Here is a 15,441-nt window from a genome sequence, read left to right as displayed (position 1 = left end):
GCCCCAGGAAACCCGAAAGGCCTAGAAAAGGCCCCTGCAGTGATGATCCACTGGCATTAGTACTTAGAGCCTTGTACCTATCCTTACCTCCTGCCAAGATATCTTTGTACAGAGTATTATGAACAAATTTTTAATTAAATACTAAGTAACTTTATAATAAAGACTAAACTATGACGACTTCACCATAATGTCTGGGGAAAAATATTGGTTAGCTGTCAACAAATATCAGAATACAATTTTATTTCCTGATAACATTGTCATTTTCTTTAAATATGGTAGTCATTTAGATTGGAAATGATCTTGGTTTTGCAAAATCGTATTAAAATGTCAAAAATATTCTGCATGACTCTGAGTATTTACATAAATGAAAACTGTACATTCTTAAATAGATTACTAAGAATAAGTACAGTGTGAAGAGTGTGGGCTTTGAAGTCAGAAAGACTTGAGTTCCAGTCAAGATTCCCACACTGTAGTGACATTTCCTAACCTACCCATGAGGATAACGCTCCTATGACGTTGTTGTTTTGAGAAGTACGTAAATGAAATAAATTGCTTAGCAGAGCATCGGGGGGTAAGCACTTCATAGGTGATGGTTTTCTTCTTTTGTTGAAGAGAAACACACGACAACAGTAAAAATAAATTTTTAGCGTCTTTTAGAGTGATGATTTAGTTGATTTGTTCTCAATTTTTATCAAAGTCACACATATAAATAGGTTAAAACTATATATTATGAGGTTTAGACCTACTACAAATATTTTTAAAAGTTTGGTTCTGTATTTGATGCCATGTAAATGCAGTTGATTTTGATATATTGATTTGGTATCAGCAGCTTTGCTAAACTCATTAGTAATGTTCATATTAAATAAGTTGTCTGTAGCTCCTTTTGGGTAGTCTGTGTACCCATCGTGTTGTTAATAAACAATGCCGGTTTTGTTTCTTATTTCCTAATTCTTTCATCTGTTGCGTTGTTGCTGTTGTGTCTTGACTTCGGTTCGGCCACCGCCACTGGACAGCTGAAGAGAAGGAGTCAGGCTGTTACGGAAAAGTGGGGTCTGGGTGCTCACAGCTCAAAAGCCAATAAACGGGCTGGACTGGTGGAAAGGAGAATGTTAGTCAGTCAGTATGTCCGACTCTTTGCGACCTCATGGACTATAGCCCACCAGGCTCTTCTATCCACACAATTCTCCAGGCAAGAATACTGGAGCGGGTAGCCATTTCCTTCTCCAGGGGATCTTCCTGACCCGGGGACTGAGCCCGGGTCTCCTGCACTGCAGGCGGATTCTTTACCATCTGAGCCACCAGACAAGCCCAGCGGACAGGAAAGTTTGCCTTATTTCAGATGCTGAAAACTGCAGTTCCCCTCACTGACAATCAGTGGGCCAGAGCTTTTATAAGCTGAGGGAGGGGGCTACATGAAGAAACAGCACAGTCAGCTCTGATCATCTTGAAATTGGTCGCTGGTGGCCTGACCACTGTCATTTTGGTTGTTTTAGGTACAGTCGGTCTTCAGTTCCAGGACTGGTTTATTTCCGTTTCTCTGAGACTAGTTCTCCAAACTGTGGAAGCTTATTATGTCACAGCTACAGCCTAGGCATTGTGGAGTTGACTTCTTCTACCTGGTGGGGATTTTAGTGTCTATAGGACAGCTCACAGGAGATGGCCCAGAATATTACTAATGGCTCTTGAGAAGACTATGCTTAATGACTACATTACCATTGTCTGGTCTCCTTTGACAGCTTCCCTTTGTTTCTGCATGTTCTCACTGTTCTGATTAAACGGATTCTTTGACTAAAGTTTCCCACAGGCAAAAGACAGGTAGAGGGCATGGGAGGTAGGGAGTCAGCAAGGACCACAGGGCCTGCTCTGTTTGAGTTCTTGCCATGCTTCCTGTTTTAGCAAAAAACCTTTCAACTTTACAATGTTCGCTATAGGGTTTTTAAAAATTTATATTGGAGTATAGTTGATTTACAATATTGTGTTAGTTTCAGGTGAACAGCAACATGATTCAGTTATATACATATATATTTTTCCAGGTAATTTTCCTATGGAGATTATACAGATTATTGAGAAGAGTCACCTGTGCTCTGCATAGGTGCTTGTTGATTGTCTCCTTTATATATAGTCGTGTGTTTATCTTAGTCCCGAACTTCTTATTTAAGCCTCTCCCCAACATTTCGCCTTGGATGACTGTGAATTTGTTTTCTATGAGTCTGTTTCAGCTTTGTAAATAAGTTCGTTTATATCATTTTTTAAAATATTCCACATGTAAGTAAATCATATATTTATCTTTGTCTCTTGACTTAGTATGATAATCTCTAGGTCCATACTGTTACTGCAAATGGCATTATTTCATTCTTTTTTATGGCTGAGTAATATTCCAGTGATTTATATATGACAAACATATGACAGATCTAGACAGTGTATTAAAAAGCAAAGAGATCACTCTGTGACAGATGGCCATATAGTCTTATGGCTTTTCCAGTAGTCATGTACACGTGTGAGAGTTGGACCATAAAGAAGGGTAGGTGCAAAAGAATTGATGCTTCCAAATTGTGGTGCTGGAGAAGACTCTTGAGAGTCCCTTGGACTGCAAGGAGGTCAAACCAGGCAATCCTAAAGGAAATCAGTCCTGAATATTCATTGGATGGACTGATGCTAAAGCTGAAGATACATACTTTGGCCACCTGATGCAAAGAGCCAACTCATTGGAAAAGACCCTGATTCTGGGAAAGATTGAGGGCTGGAGGAGAAGGGAGTGACAGAGGATGAGATGGTTGGATGGGATTCCTGACTCAATAGACGTGCGTTTGAGCAAACTCAGGGAGATATTGAAGGATAGGGAAGCCTGGCATGCTGTAGTCCGTTGGGTCACAAAGGGTCAGACATGACTTAGTGACTGAATAACAATTTATATAGGTACCAAATCTTCTTTATCCATAGCTATAGGGTTTATTTTGGGAGGAGGAATAACTACCTTTTATGATATTACAGAAACTTTATTACATTCTCCAACTGCTAAACACATTTTTCATAAATGGATACTATATTTTATCAAATACTTTTTTGGTATCTGTTGAGATAATCATATATTTGTTTTTTTCAAGACTTTGTTGTTAATGTAAAGTATCAAGTTAATGTTACTGCATTAACCTGCACATTGATACTCTGTTATTAGGATAATTTTGTGTATCTGAAATGAACTCAACTTGGTCATGACAGTTTATGGTTTTCGTATACTGATGGATTCTGTTAACTATCATTGAGCCTGGAGATTTTGCCTTTATGGTTGTGGATGAGATTGGTCTTGTGATTTTCCTTTATCATTCTATATGGGTTTTTGGTATCAAGATTCTGCTATATCATGAAATGAATTGGTGAGTACCATTCCCTCTCTCTCTAGTCTCTGGGATGAGTATGATTTCCTCCTCCAGTGTTTGGCAGCATTCTCTGGCACAGATATTAGGGACCTAGAGTTGCTTGTGCTTGCTTGTTGTGTCTGTGGTGGTAGTGGTTTAGTTTCTGAGTCATGTCCAACTCTCGCGACGCCAAGGACAAAGGAGCCTGGCAGGCAGGCTACAGTCCATGAGATTCTCCAGGCAAGAATCCTGGTGTGGGTTCCCATTTCCTTCCCCAGGGGACCTTCCCGACCCAGGAACTGAACCCCGGTATCCTGCTTTGTAGGCTGATTCCTTACCAACTGAGCTACAAGGGAAGCCCATGTGTGTGTGCGTGTGTGGGGTCACTTACTTATAGATTGATTTTAATGGTTTTATGATTAATCAAGTTTTGAATTTTATCTTTTGAATTTTTTATAAAATGTAATTTTCTAGAAACTTAAAAATTTCATATAATATTTCAAATTTTTTTAGCATGAAAGTTAAGAATGTGTTATTTTACTGATGTTTGGAGGATTTGTAGTTATTTGTCATTACTGCTATTGGTTATTTGTGTTTTTCTTCTGTTCTTGATTGGTCTTGTCCCAAGTATAGAAATTTTGTTAGTCTTTTCATGAAGAAAATTGTGGCTTTGTTGATCTTCTTTACTCTCTTTTCTGTTTTGTTTCTTTCTGCTTTTATAGTTATCATTTCTTTTTCCTCCATTCTTATGCTTTAACATACTATTCCTGAAACTTCCTGAAGTCAATGAATAGATGTATGCTGAACTCTTGATGTTCAGCTTCCCCCTCCCTCAATCTCTTTTCCTTTCATTATCTCTTAAAACAGTGGTTTTCAACCTGAAGCCATTTGGCCCTATCTCAGGAAACATTCAGCACTCTCTGGAGACATGTTAGGGGGAAAGTGCTACTAGCTTTTAGTAGGTAAAAGCAAAGTTCAGTTCAGTTCAGTTGCTCAGTTGTGTCCAACTCTTTGCAGCCCCATGGACTGCAGCATGCCAGGCTTCCCTGTCCATCACCAGCTCCCAGAGCTTACTCAAACTCATGCATAGAGTAGGTGATGACATCCAGCCAGCTCACCCTCTGTCATCCCCTTCTCCTGCCTTCAGTCTTTCCCAGCAAGAAACTCCCAGCAAGGAAACTCCATCTTTTCACTGAGTTTCCTTGTCTAACTCAATGAAACTATGAGACATGCCATGTAGGGCCACCCAAGACGGATGGGATTGTGGTGGAGAGTTATGACAAGACATGGTCCACTGCAGAAGGGAATGGGTAATAGCAAAGAGTGCTGCTGAGTGTCGTGCACAGTCCAGCCCTCACTACAAGAAACTATCCAGCTGTGTGGAGGTTGAGAAAACCTCTTTCAGAGCATTCTTTAAGGTTTGCAATGTAGCATTTTGCTGTGATTCAGTGAAAAATACTTTCTAATTTCCATTTTGATTACTTCTTTAGCCATTTGTAATTTATACACTTTAAGCTCTAATTTATAACCAGATGGGCATTTTCTCCTTCTCTTTTTAAACTGACTAAAGCTTTTAATTTCTGGCTTCAGTGAATTGTGATCAGAAAACATTCTCTGTATGTTTTCAACCCTTTGAAATATCTTGAGACATGTTTTGTGGCCGAGTAAATGATCAATTGAGTACATGTTCATTTCGTCTTGAAAAGAAAGTGTTTCTATGGTTGCTTGGTGAAGTGGTTCTTATATATTAGGTTAATTTGGTTTATGATTAAATTATTGATATTTTTGGTGCATGTTTGACAAATTCTGCAAAAATGTTTAAAAATATTCTGTTATGATTGTGCAGTTATTTACTATATCATTGTGTTTCTCACAGATTTCACTTTATATTTTTTTAAATGGAGTTTAGGTAAAATACAGGACTGTTATCTTTGTCTGCTGAAAAATTGTTGTGAAGAGACCATGAAAAATCTGTTGATCCTGAAAAATGTTTTTTTTAACTTAGAGATTATTTTTCTCATATTAGCAAAACTATACTTGTGCTTTTGTTAAGTGTTTATATTATGTGTCTTTTCCCTTTGTTTTACTTTTAACTTTTGTGAATCTTTACATTTTAGGCATCTCAAATAATGCTACTGAGTGACTCACACACACACACACACAAGTGAAACAGATTTTGTCTATATTCTTTATGATGTAATTACTGAAGTATTTGGATTAATATCCACTGTGTTACTATTTGCTTTCTATTGTCACGTTTGTTCTATGTTTTTGTTTTTTTGTTAATTTACATTTTGCTTTTCCCTGTTCTTTTGGATCGGTAATTTTTAATTTTTTCTATTTTCCCCTTTCTTAATTTGGAAATTAAATATTTTCTCATTCTTTCAGTAGTTACTCAAAAAAAAAAATACAACTTACGCCCTTTATTAATCAACACAGAGTTAATTTGTTCTTCACACAATAGAAAGACCTTGGAATTATTTAATTTCATTTTCATTTCTCCTGCCTTACATGCTGTTATTTTTGTGTATTTTTAATTATTTCTAGATTTTGGACAAGGCCCATTCTTCTTACAATTAACATCATCACATTTTATATGGTTTATTGATATATTCACCAACTTTTGATTCTTTGTTCCTCCCTGTATCACCTATCTTTAATTTATATTAATATTTCCTTCTGCTTTCTATTTTTATTTTTAGCTTTTGCAACTTTTTTCACCTTCTGTTTTCTTTAGTGTTGGTCTTGTTATTTAGTAGCTAAGTTGTGTGCGACTCTTCAGTTCAGTTCAGTTCAGTCGCTCAGTCATGTCTGACTCTCTGCAACCCCATGAATTGCAGCACACCAGGCCTCCCTGTCATCACCAACTCCCGGAGTTCACCCAAACTCATGTGCATCGAGTCGGTGATGCCATCCAGCCATCTCATCCTCTGTCGTCCCCTTCTCCTCCTGCCCCCAATCCCTCCCAGCATCAGAGTCTTTTCCAATGAGTCAACTCTTCGCATGAGGTGGCCAAAGTACTGGAGTTTCAGCTTTAGCATCAGTCCTTCTAATGAACACCCAGGACCAATCTCCTTTAGGATGGACTGGTTGGATCTCCTTGCAGTCCAAGGAACTCTCAAGAGTCTTCTCCAACACCACAGTTCAAAAGCATCAATTCTTCAGTGCTCAGCCTTCTTCACAGTCCAACTCTCACATCCATACATGATCACTGGGAAAACCATAACCTTGACTAGATGGACCTTTGTTGGCAAAGTAATGTCTCTGCTTTTCAATATGCTATCTAGGTTGGTCAAAACTTTCTTTCCAAGGAGTAAGCATCTTTTAATTTCATGGCTGCAATCACCATCTGCAGTGATTTTGGAGCCCCCCCAAATAAAGTCTAACACTGTTTCCACTGTTTCCCCATCTATTTCCCAAGAAGTGATGGGACCAGATGCCATGATCTTCGTTTTCTGAATGTTGAGCTTTAAGCCAACTTTTTCACTCTCCACTTTCACTTTCATCAAGAGGCTCTTTAGTTCCTCTTCACTTTCTGCCATAAGGGTGGTGTCCTCTGCATATCTGAGGTTATTGATATTTCTCCCGGCAATCTTGATTCCAGCTTGTGCTTCTTCCAGCCCAGCGTTTCTCGTGATGTACTCTGCATGTAAGTTAAATAAGCAGGGTGGCACTATACAGCCTTGATGTACTCCTTTTCCTATTTGGAACCAGTCTGTTGCTCCATGTCCAGTTCTAACTGTTGTTTCCTGAACTGCATATAGGTTTCTCAAGAGGCAGGTCAGGTGGTCTGGTATTCCCATCTCTTTCAGAATTTTCCAGTTTATTGTGATCCACACAGTCAAAGGCTTTGGCATAGTCAATAAAGCAGAAATAGATGTTTTTTTCTGGAACTCTCTTGCTTTTTCCATGATCCAGCAGATGTTGGCAATTTGATTTCTGGTTCCTCTGCCTTTTCTAAAACCAGCTTGAACATCTGGATGTTCATGGTTCACGTATTGCTAAAGCCTGGCTTGGAGAATTTTGAGCATTACTTTACTAGTGTGAGAGATGAGTGCAGTTGTGTGGTAGTTTGAGCATTCTTTGGCATTGCCTTTCTTTGGGATTGGAATGAAAACTGACCTTTTCCAGTCTTGTGGCCACTGCTGAGTTTTCCAAATTGGCTGGCATATTGAGAGCAGCACTTTCATAGCATCATCTTTCAGGATTTGAAATAGCTCAACTGGAATTCCATCACCTCCACTAGCTTTGTTTGTAGTGATGCGTTCTAAGGCCCACTTGACTTCACATTCCAGGATGTCTGGCTCTAGGTGAGTGATCACACCGTCATGATTGTCTGGGTTGTGAAGATCATTTTTGTACAGTTCTTCTGTGTATTCTTGTTACCTTTTCCTAATATCTTCTGCTTCTGTTAGGTCCATACCATTTCTGTCCTTTATCGAGCCCATCTTTGCATGAAATGTTCCCTGGGTATCTCTAATTTTCTTGAAGAGATAGATCTCTAGTCTTTCCCATTCTGTTGTTTTTCTGTATTTCTTTGCATTGATCACTGAGGAAGGCTTTCTTATCTCTTCTTGCTATTCTTTGGAACTCTGCATTCAGATGCTTATATCTTTCCTCTTCTCCTTTGCTTTTCACTTCTCTTCTTTTCACAGCTATTTGTAAGGCCTCCCCAGATAGCCATTTTGCTTTTTTGCATTTCTTTTCCATGGGGATGGTCTTGATCCCTGTCTCCTGTATAATATCACACACCTCTGTCCTTAGTTCATCAGGCACTCTATCTATCAGATCTAATCCCTTGAATCTATTTGTCACTTCCACTGTATAATCATAAGGGATTTGATTTAGGTCATAACTGAATGGTCTAGTGGTTTTCCCTACTTCCTTCAATTGAAGTCTGAATTTGGCAATAAGGAGTTCATGATCTGAGCCACAGTCAGCTCCCGGTCTTGTTTTTGCTGACTGTATAGAATTTCTCCATCTTTGGCTGCAAAGAATATAATCAATCTGGTTTTGGCATTGACCATCTGGTGATGTCCATGTGTAGAGTCTTCTCTTTTGTTGTTGGAAGAGGGTGTTTGCTTTGACCAGTGCGTTCTCTTGGCAAAACTCTGTTAGCCTTTGCCCTCCTTCATTCCGTATTCCAAGCATCATCTTTAGTGACCCCATAAACTGCAGCATGTCAGGCTGCACTGTCCTCCACTATCTCCTGGAACTTCCTCTGATTCATGTCCATTGAGTCGGTGATACCATCCAACCATCTCATCCTTTGCCACCCCCTTTCCTTTGCTTCAATCTTTCCCAGCATCAGGGTCTTTTCCAGTGAATTGGCTCTTTGCATCAGGTGGCCAAAGTATTGGAGCTTCAGCTTCAGTAACAGTCCTTTCATTGAATATTCAGAGCTGATATTCTTTAGGATGGACTGGTTTGATCTCTGTGCAGTACAAGAGGACTCTCAAAAGTCTTCTCCAACACCACATTTTGAAAGCATCAATTCTTCATTGGTCTCCTGACAGTAAATTCACATAGTTTTTGTTTGATTTAATTTCTAAGAATTTTACGTCAAATATTGCAGGATACTCTTGCTGGGTTAAATTTCTTGATTAACAGATTTGGTGAAGGTAGGCACAATGATTATTACCATACTATTTTCTGGTTTCCATTGTTCCTATCACTCTAACCACTGTTTTTTGGAAGGTAAATTGGCTTTTGTTTCAGCATGGTTTGCCAGGAGCCAGGGTGAGGAACTCCGCCCATGGCAAAGGTCATGAGGAATGAGGCTTGGCGTACGCAAAGGCATGATCAAGCCTCAGGAAACCCCCTGTTCCCGAGCATCTAACCCCAAAACCGGAGTCTGTTTTATTCTCTCACCTACACCTCTGACTTTACAGGGGGCTCTCCCCCATAACCGCTTCTCTCAGAGAAGGAGTAAACGTGCAGCTCCAAGGCAATAAAAATTCCTGGGCGTGACAAGTGTGTTTCAGCTTACGGACTCCTCTGAAGGTTATCTAACCCACCTGTATAGGTTCATCCGGCCACATGTGATTGTTTACAGCCTCCCAACCTGAGAGGCATGAGATGTTTTAGATTTACTAAAGGCAAATTCTTTGGGGGAGTTAGAAATTATTAGTATAGTGGGTTGGTTAGGAATTATATTGGTGAAGGGTTTTTCATTTGTTGTGTCAATAATTGCTGCTAATTCCCTGCTCTGGGTGGGACAAGGATGTCTCAGGTCAAACCTCTCTGCTGACAGATTAGCTTGTGTGACAGGATTATCCATACTCCTGCCACATGATTGTTTACTACCTCTCAACCATAAACAGCACAGAGAGTTTTGGGAGTATTTTGAGAGTCTTAATTAGCACAGGGCTTTTTCTTCTTGTTGAGTCAATGATTGCCGCCAGGCCTCCATATCCTTAGGCACCTGGGAATATATTAATCAATGTATTTGGAATATAGAAAAGGAAATACAGTAGTTTTTGATGTTAGCAATACTAGACTTTTTGAGTTAATGGATTTTCTCTTTTGTAATAGATCACTGTGCTTTGTTATAAATCATTGTGTCCTTGCTATGTAAAAACGTAACTTTATCATATCTTAAGACCAAATAGATCTTAAGGGGAACATTGGTGAAAGGATTTTCATTTGTTGGGCTGATGTTTGCTGCTAAATCTCCATGTTCCCTACCCTTATAATGAATATAACTAGCATATAGGAAGAAATAAGCATTAACCTTTAAGCATATAGGAGAAATAAGTATTAACCTTTAAGACTAATCATGTTAACCTTGGGTTAAATAAATTCCTTTCTTGATTGTAACTCACTACCCCCTCACCCTATAGGAATGAAACTTTATTTGGAGGGTGGTGCCTAATTTAAGAAAAAACACCCTTGGGAGAAATAAGTTTTTTGGTTATCAGAAAGAAAGGATCATAAAATGTCAGCAGGTCTCACTCATGGCCAGAAGATGATGTACCTTTTTATACATTTATGTGAAGCACCTGATTTTGATAAAGGTCAGGACTGCTGACCCCCGCGTGACTCTGTATTCATCCCTATGTGTAACAAAAGGTATATAAGCTAACCCAAAAATAAAGACATCGGATCAGTTTCCGGAAAGACTGATTCCCCCATGTCGTTCTTTCTTGCTCCTCGTTTTTCCAGCTGAATTCCCATCTCGAGCATGGATGCTATTCCACGTAATCCAAGTTATTCAGCCTCTTTTTCTCCACTAATCTTCCTACTACACTATCCGTTTCTAATCTCTCTCTATATCTGTGATTAAATATGTATTTTTCCAGGGACGCCGACTCCATCCCCCCACCTTCGAATCACCCTGGATCCACCGGGGCTGGACCCCGGCAATGGTTTTTCTTATTTTTATCTTTGAGCTTGCTGGAGTTTTCATATGATGTTTCCAAGTGTGGACTTTTTTCTTTCAGTGTATTCTGTTTGTGACCTGTCGGTATCCTTGAACCAGTATACTTGCATCTTTCAAAATTTTTGAAGAGTTCTCAACTATTATCTTGCCGTCTATTTTAACATTTATTGTTTAATATGCCTGTGTATCTATCATTTTGAGCTGAATGTTGTGCTTTGTTATCTGTGGAAATGATTTTAGGCTAAAGAAGATATTTTCTTCCTCTGAGATTTCTCATAATTTTTGCCAGGCATCTGTAGGTGCTGGCAGTCTGAGAAAACCTAATCCATTTTCACGTCTTAATATTTTCCAGGCCAATGAAATAATGCAAAGGAAGACTGCAGCCCTTGTGAGAACTGGCCTAATTCCAGCTCACTCTGACTTCTAGGGTTCAGTGTGCTGAGTATAACCGTAGGATAATTTAGCAGGCTCCCCATTTTCAGTAAGCCCTGGACTTTGACTTTATCCAGCTAGTCCTAAGAAGCTCTTGTAGATGAGTAGTCCTCATGACAAAAGTGACTTCAAGTACCAAGCTAACCTTTGCACATTTCCAGTCTCTCCTGACTCTTGGCCTAGTAATTTATTATTAGTTCCTTTAGGAATTTAATGCTTTTGAAATAATTTTAAAAAATAATTTCTCTAGTATCTGAATTTTTCTACAGGAGAAGAATTAGTCTAAATGACGTAGTGCATCATTCTGCCATCTAAAATCTGTAGTGTTCATTTTTTTAATTATATTATAGTGTATTAGATTATATTCCCCCTACTTTGGATTTATTCTGCTTTTCCATCTAACTTTGTAGGTCAGTTATCAGATCCTTAATGTTCAGTCTTTTTAGTCTTCATTAATAATCATTTAAGACTATAATTTCCTTCTACCACTTAGGCTGTATTGCATAAATTTTATTATACAAATATCAGCAATATTTTCATGGTTATTAAGTTCTAAATATATTCTGATTTTCATTCACACTTGTCTGTGTGTCCTGGGTATCTTGGTATTTAGAAATATGTATGCTTAATTTTCAGATTAATGGAATTTTCCGCAGTTACATTTTTGATTCTGATTTCTAACTTCATTGTGTTGTGAACATGGTGTGTTTGATGTACGTGTGTGCTAAGTCACTTCAGTTGTGTCCTGCTCTGTGTGACCTTACGGGCCATAACCTGCCAGTCTCCTCTGTCCATGGGATTCTTCAGGCAAGAGTACTGCAGTGGGCTGCCATGCCTTCCTCCAGGGGATCTCCCTGACACAGGGATCGAACTCTGGTCTCTCTCTCTCTCTCTTTTTTTCTTCTTGATGAAGGACTTTCATTATTGCATTACAAACATTCTTGGTTTTTCAAAGACCAAGGGGAGATAGAGAAAGAGTGGATTTGAATACTTAGTGTATAACATAGTGAGAACTCCCTTCCCCCTCCACTGAAATCCTTTTAGAATTGTCAAGTAGAAGTTAAGTTCTATAATCTAAGATTGCCAGGTGCCCTGTGTCACTTGAGAACCAAGACTGTAAGACTAAAAAATGATTGGGATAAGAAGTTAAACAAGTCACCGCTTCAGAGGATCTCTTTGCTCAGCAGCCTGTCTTGAATGCTCACCTGGGTACCACTTCCTCCATCTTTAAATACATCTTGGCTTCTGAGCTCATGTTTCAGCCACTGTAATTCACGGGTCTTCTAGTTTCACCTCTTCCTGGTCTGTTATCTTGGCTTTCTTTCCTGGCGTCACCTGCTCTTGGTTCCTAACCCTCATTTCTGGTAAGTTCCTTGTTTCCAGGCATCTGGTGCCCTGCATGGTTTGTATTTTCTGATATCCTTCCTGGGACAATCTATATCTGAAAGTTTCTGCTCCTTTTATGTTAGTATTTGTGGATCATCACCATCTCAAATTTAGCTTTTTAATAATATGTTTTTGTTGAAAGGTAACATTTAAAAAGAAGAGTACATACATTTTAAGTGAGTTCTGAGAGTTTTTCATAGAGGCAACACACTCATGGAACCATGAGTCAGATCAAGAAGTAGAACATTAGCAATACCCCTGGCGACACCCAATGCCAGCTTCTAGTCATCATTCCCAGTCTCCTTAAAAACAAAGGCGGCTTTGCTTTGAACATCATGGACTTGAAACTTACTTGGAGCTCCGCTACCGTGTGTGTGGCGCCACCCAGCGCTCCTCATGCCTTGCCTCTCCCATGGAGTTTTCTGTCATGAGATTCAGCACATAGCTGAATCATTGCTGTGTTCTGCTGTATGAAGGACTGCAATTTATTTATCCATTCTGTTAGCATTGTTGTTAATATTATTATTGGCATTTAAATTGCTTCTTTTTCTTTTGTTTATTTTTTTATTTTGTTTCTATCTTTTGGTGAAATTGCTAAATCCTGGGATATAAATGTAATTAACTTTTGTAGACACTGCTGAGCAATTTTTTGTAGTGATTGTACTAATGTACTTCCTACTGTAGGATCTGAAAGATCTAGCTGCTCCATTTTCTTGACAACATTTGATGTTTCTTTCTTTATAATTTTAGGCATTCTGTTGGGTGGAACTTGATTTTTAATTGTGGCTTTAAATGCATTGCTTTTAAGAACTTATTTTTTCATATCTTTGTGCGATATTTGAAAATCCTTTTTCTATTTGACTATTCTGCATTTTTCTCAATTTTCTAGACATCTTCTATGTATCAATAATGCACTGAGGTTATATATACATATTGTAGGTTATATATACATATTGGGTATGAAAATAAGCTTCAGGCTAGCAAGCTCTGACCTCTTATGTCTCCTGAGTTGGCAGGCAGGTTCTTGACCACTAGCGCCACCTGGGAAGCCCTGGTATGTTTGATAGCAGTATTCTAAAATATATTGACACCTTCTATATGGCTTACTCTGTGGTCAGTTTTTTAAAATGTTTTATGTGTGCTTTAAAAGGATTTTACTGCTCAATTGTTGTGAAAACACCAAAGTGTTTCATGCACATAGAAGTTTTCCTCCTTACATTATAAAATAACTTGCAACTGGATATTTCAAATGTGTATCCTCAATGACTGTCTTTCTTTTAATCTATTAATTACAGAGAGTTATGCTAAACAATACCACATAATGGCATTTTCCAGTTTCTTCTAACTCTGTCAATTAGAAAATGATTTTGAGGCAAACATTTTGAATAAATACTTTAGAGCATTTTTATCACTCTGTCAAAAAACAGAACTTATATCATTTGTCTTAAATGTTTCATTTGTGTTGGTCATCGTTTGCCTTATAACTCTTCCACCCTTGTTCTTTGGGTTTTTCTGCGGCTTTATATGTCGCATGTGTCCCCAGCAACAAATAGCTAGATCTGACGTTCTAATCCAGCCTAGTGGATCAAACGGAGAGCCCAGCCAGTTTGCCCTGAGTGTGAGCATTCGCGGCGGCTTCTGCTCCCAGTGTTCCTGTTCGTCTGTGCTTTCTATTTGCTTCACTTATCCCTGTGCATAAGGATATGCCCCCTTTTGAATGTTTGTCTTTTTTATTGCATTTCCCCCCTCTTCTTATTCTGGAAATTATATGTTCTGCGTCCGCTTTTTAGTGTTTACTCTGTATAATGTGCTGTGCTTAGTTGCTCAGTTCTGTCCGACTCTTTGTGTTCCTATGGACTGTAGCCTGCCAGGCACCTCTGTCCATGGGGGTTCTCCAGGGAGGAATACTGGCGTGGGTTGCCATGCCCTCCTCCAGGGGATCTTCCAACCCAGGGATCAAACCCAGGTCTCCTGCATTGAAGGCAGATTCTTTATCATCTGAGCCACAAGGGAAGCCCAAGAATACTGGAGTGGGTAGCCTATCTCTTTTCCGTGGGATCTTCCCTGACCCAGGAATCGAACCTGGGTCTACTGCGTTGCAGGTGGATTCTTTACCAGCTGAGCTACCAGGAAAGCCCACCCTGTATAATATGTATGCCTGATCAAGTCAGTTGTTAATAGTTTTGCCTCCTACTGAAAATGGAGGGAGGGAACTTAGTACATTTTAAACACCATCCACCAATTTAAATGCTATTTATTTTAATTTTATCTTGCTTTTCTTTTACCTCACAAATAATTAGTCATTATCATTATTACCACCAGTATCTCATACATCAATGCTTATTTCATTTACCCACATATTTTCTGATACATTTTCCTACTATTCTTTCTTGCGGTTAGAACAGTTGCAAAAATAATTTTCTTTAGGTCTCACCTACGTACTTTTTTTTAGTCACGCCATGTGGCATGGGGGCGTGGGATCTTAGTTTGTGACCAGGGCCTGGACCTGTGCCCCCTGCAGTGAAACTGTGGAGTCCTAACCACTGAGCTGCCAGGGAGCTCCCTGAGCTGCGCGCTGTAGACAGTCTGCTTTAGCGAGGCTTGGCTGCTATCAGTGGTAAGCTCTCAGCGTTTATTTGTCTAAAGTATTTTTATTTCATCATCATTTTCGAAAGGTAATCTCCTTGGGTATTTAAATAGAAGTTGATAGTTATTTTTTACAAGATTTCAAAGATATAGTTTCATTTATTTTTTCTGATTTTTATTCTAATTGATAACTCAGCCATCACTGTACTTACTGCTCTTTTTTTAGGTGACCTTCTTCTTTCTCTGACTTTGTTTTCATGTCTGTTTTACAGCTTGACTCTGCTCTGTCTATGTACATGG

Source organism: Ovis canadensis, chromosome 26, assembly GCF_042477335.2.
Source record: "Ovis canadensis isolate MfBH-ARS-UI-01 breed Bighorn chromosome 26, ARS-UI_OviCan_v2, whole genome shotgun sequence".
NCBI classification, from domain to species: domain Eukaryota; kingdom Metazoa; phylum Chordata; class Mammalia; order Artiodactyla; family Bovidae; genus Ovis; species Ovis canadensis.
The sequence above is the reverse complement of the archived record's forward strand: the minus strand, read 5'-3'. Positions refer to the sequence as shown.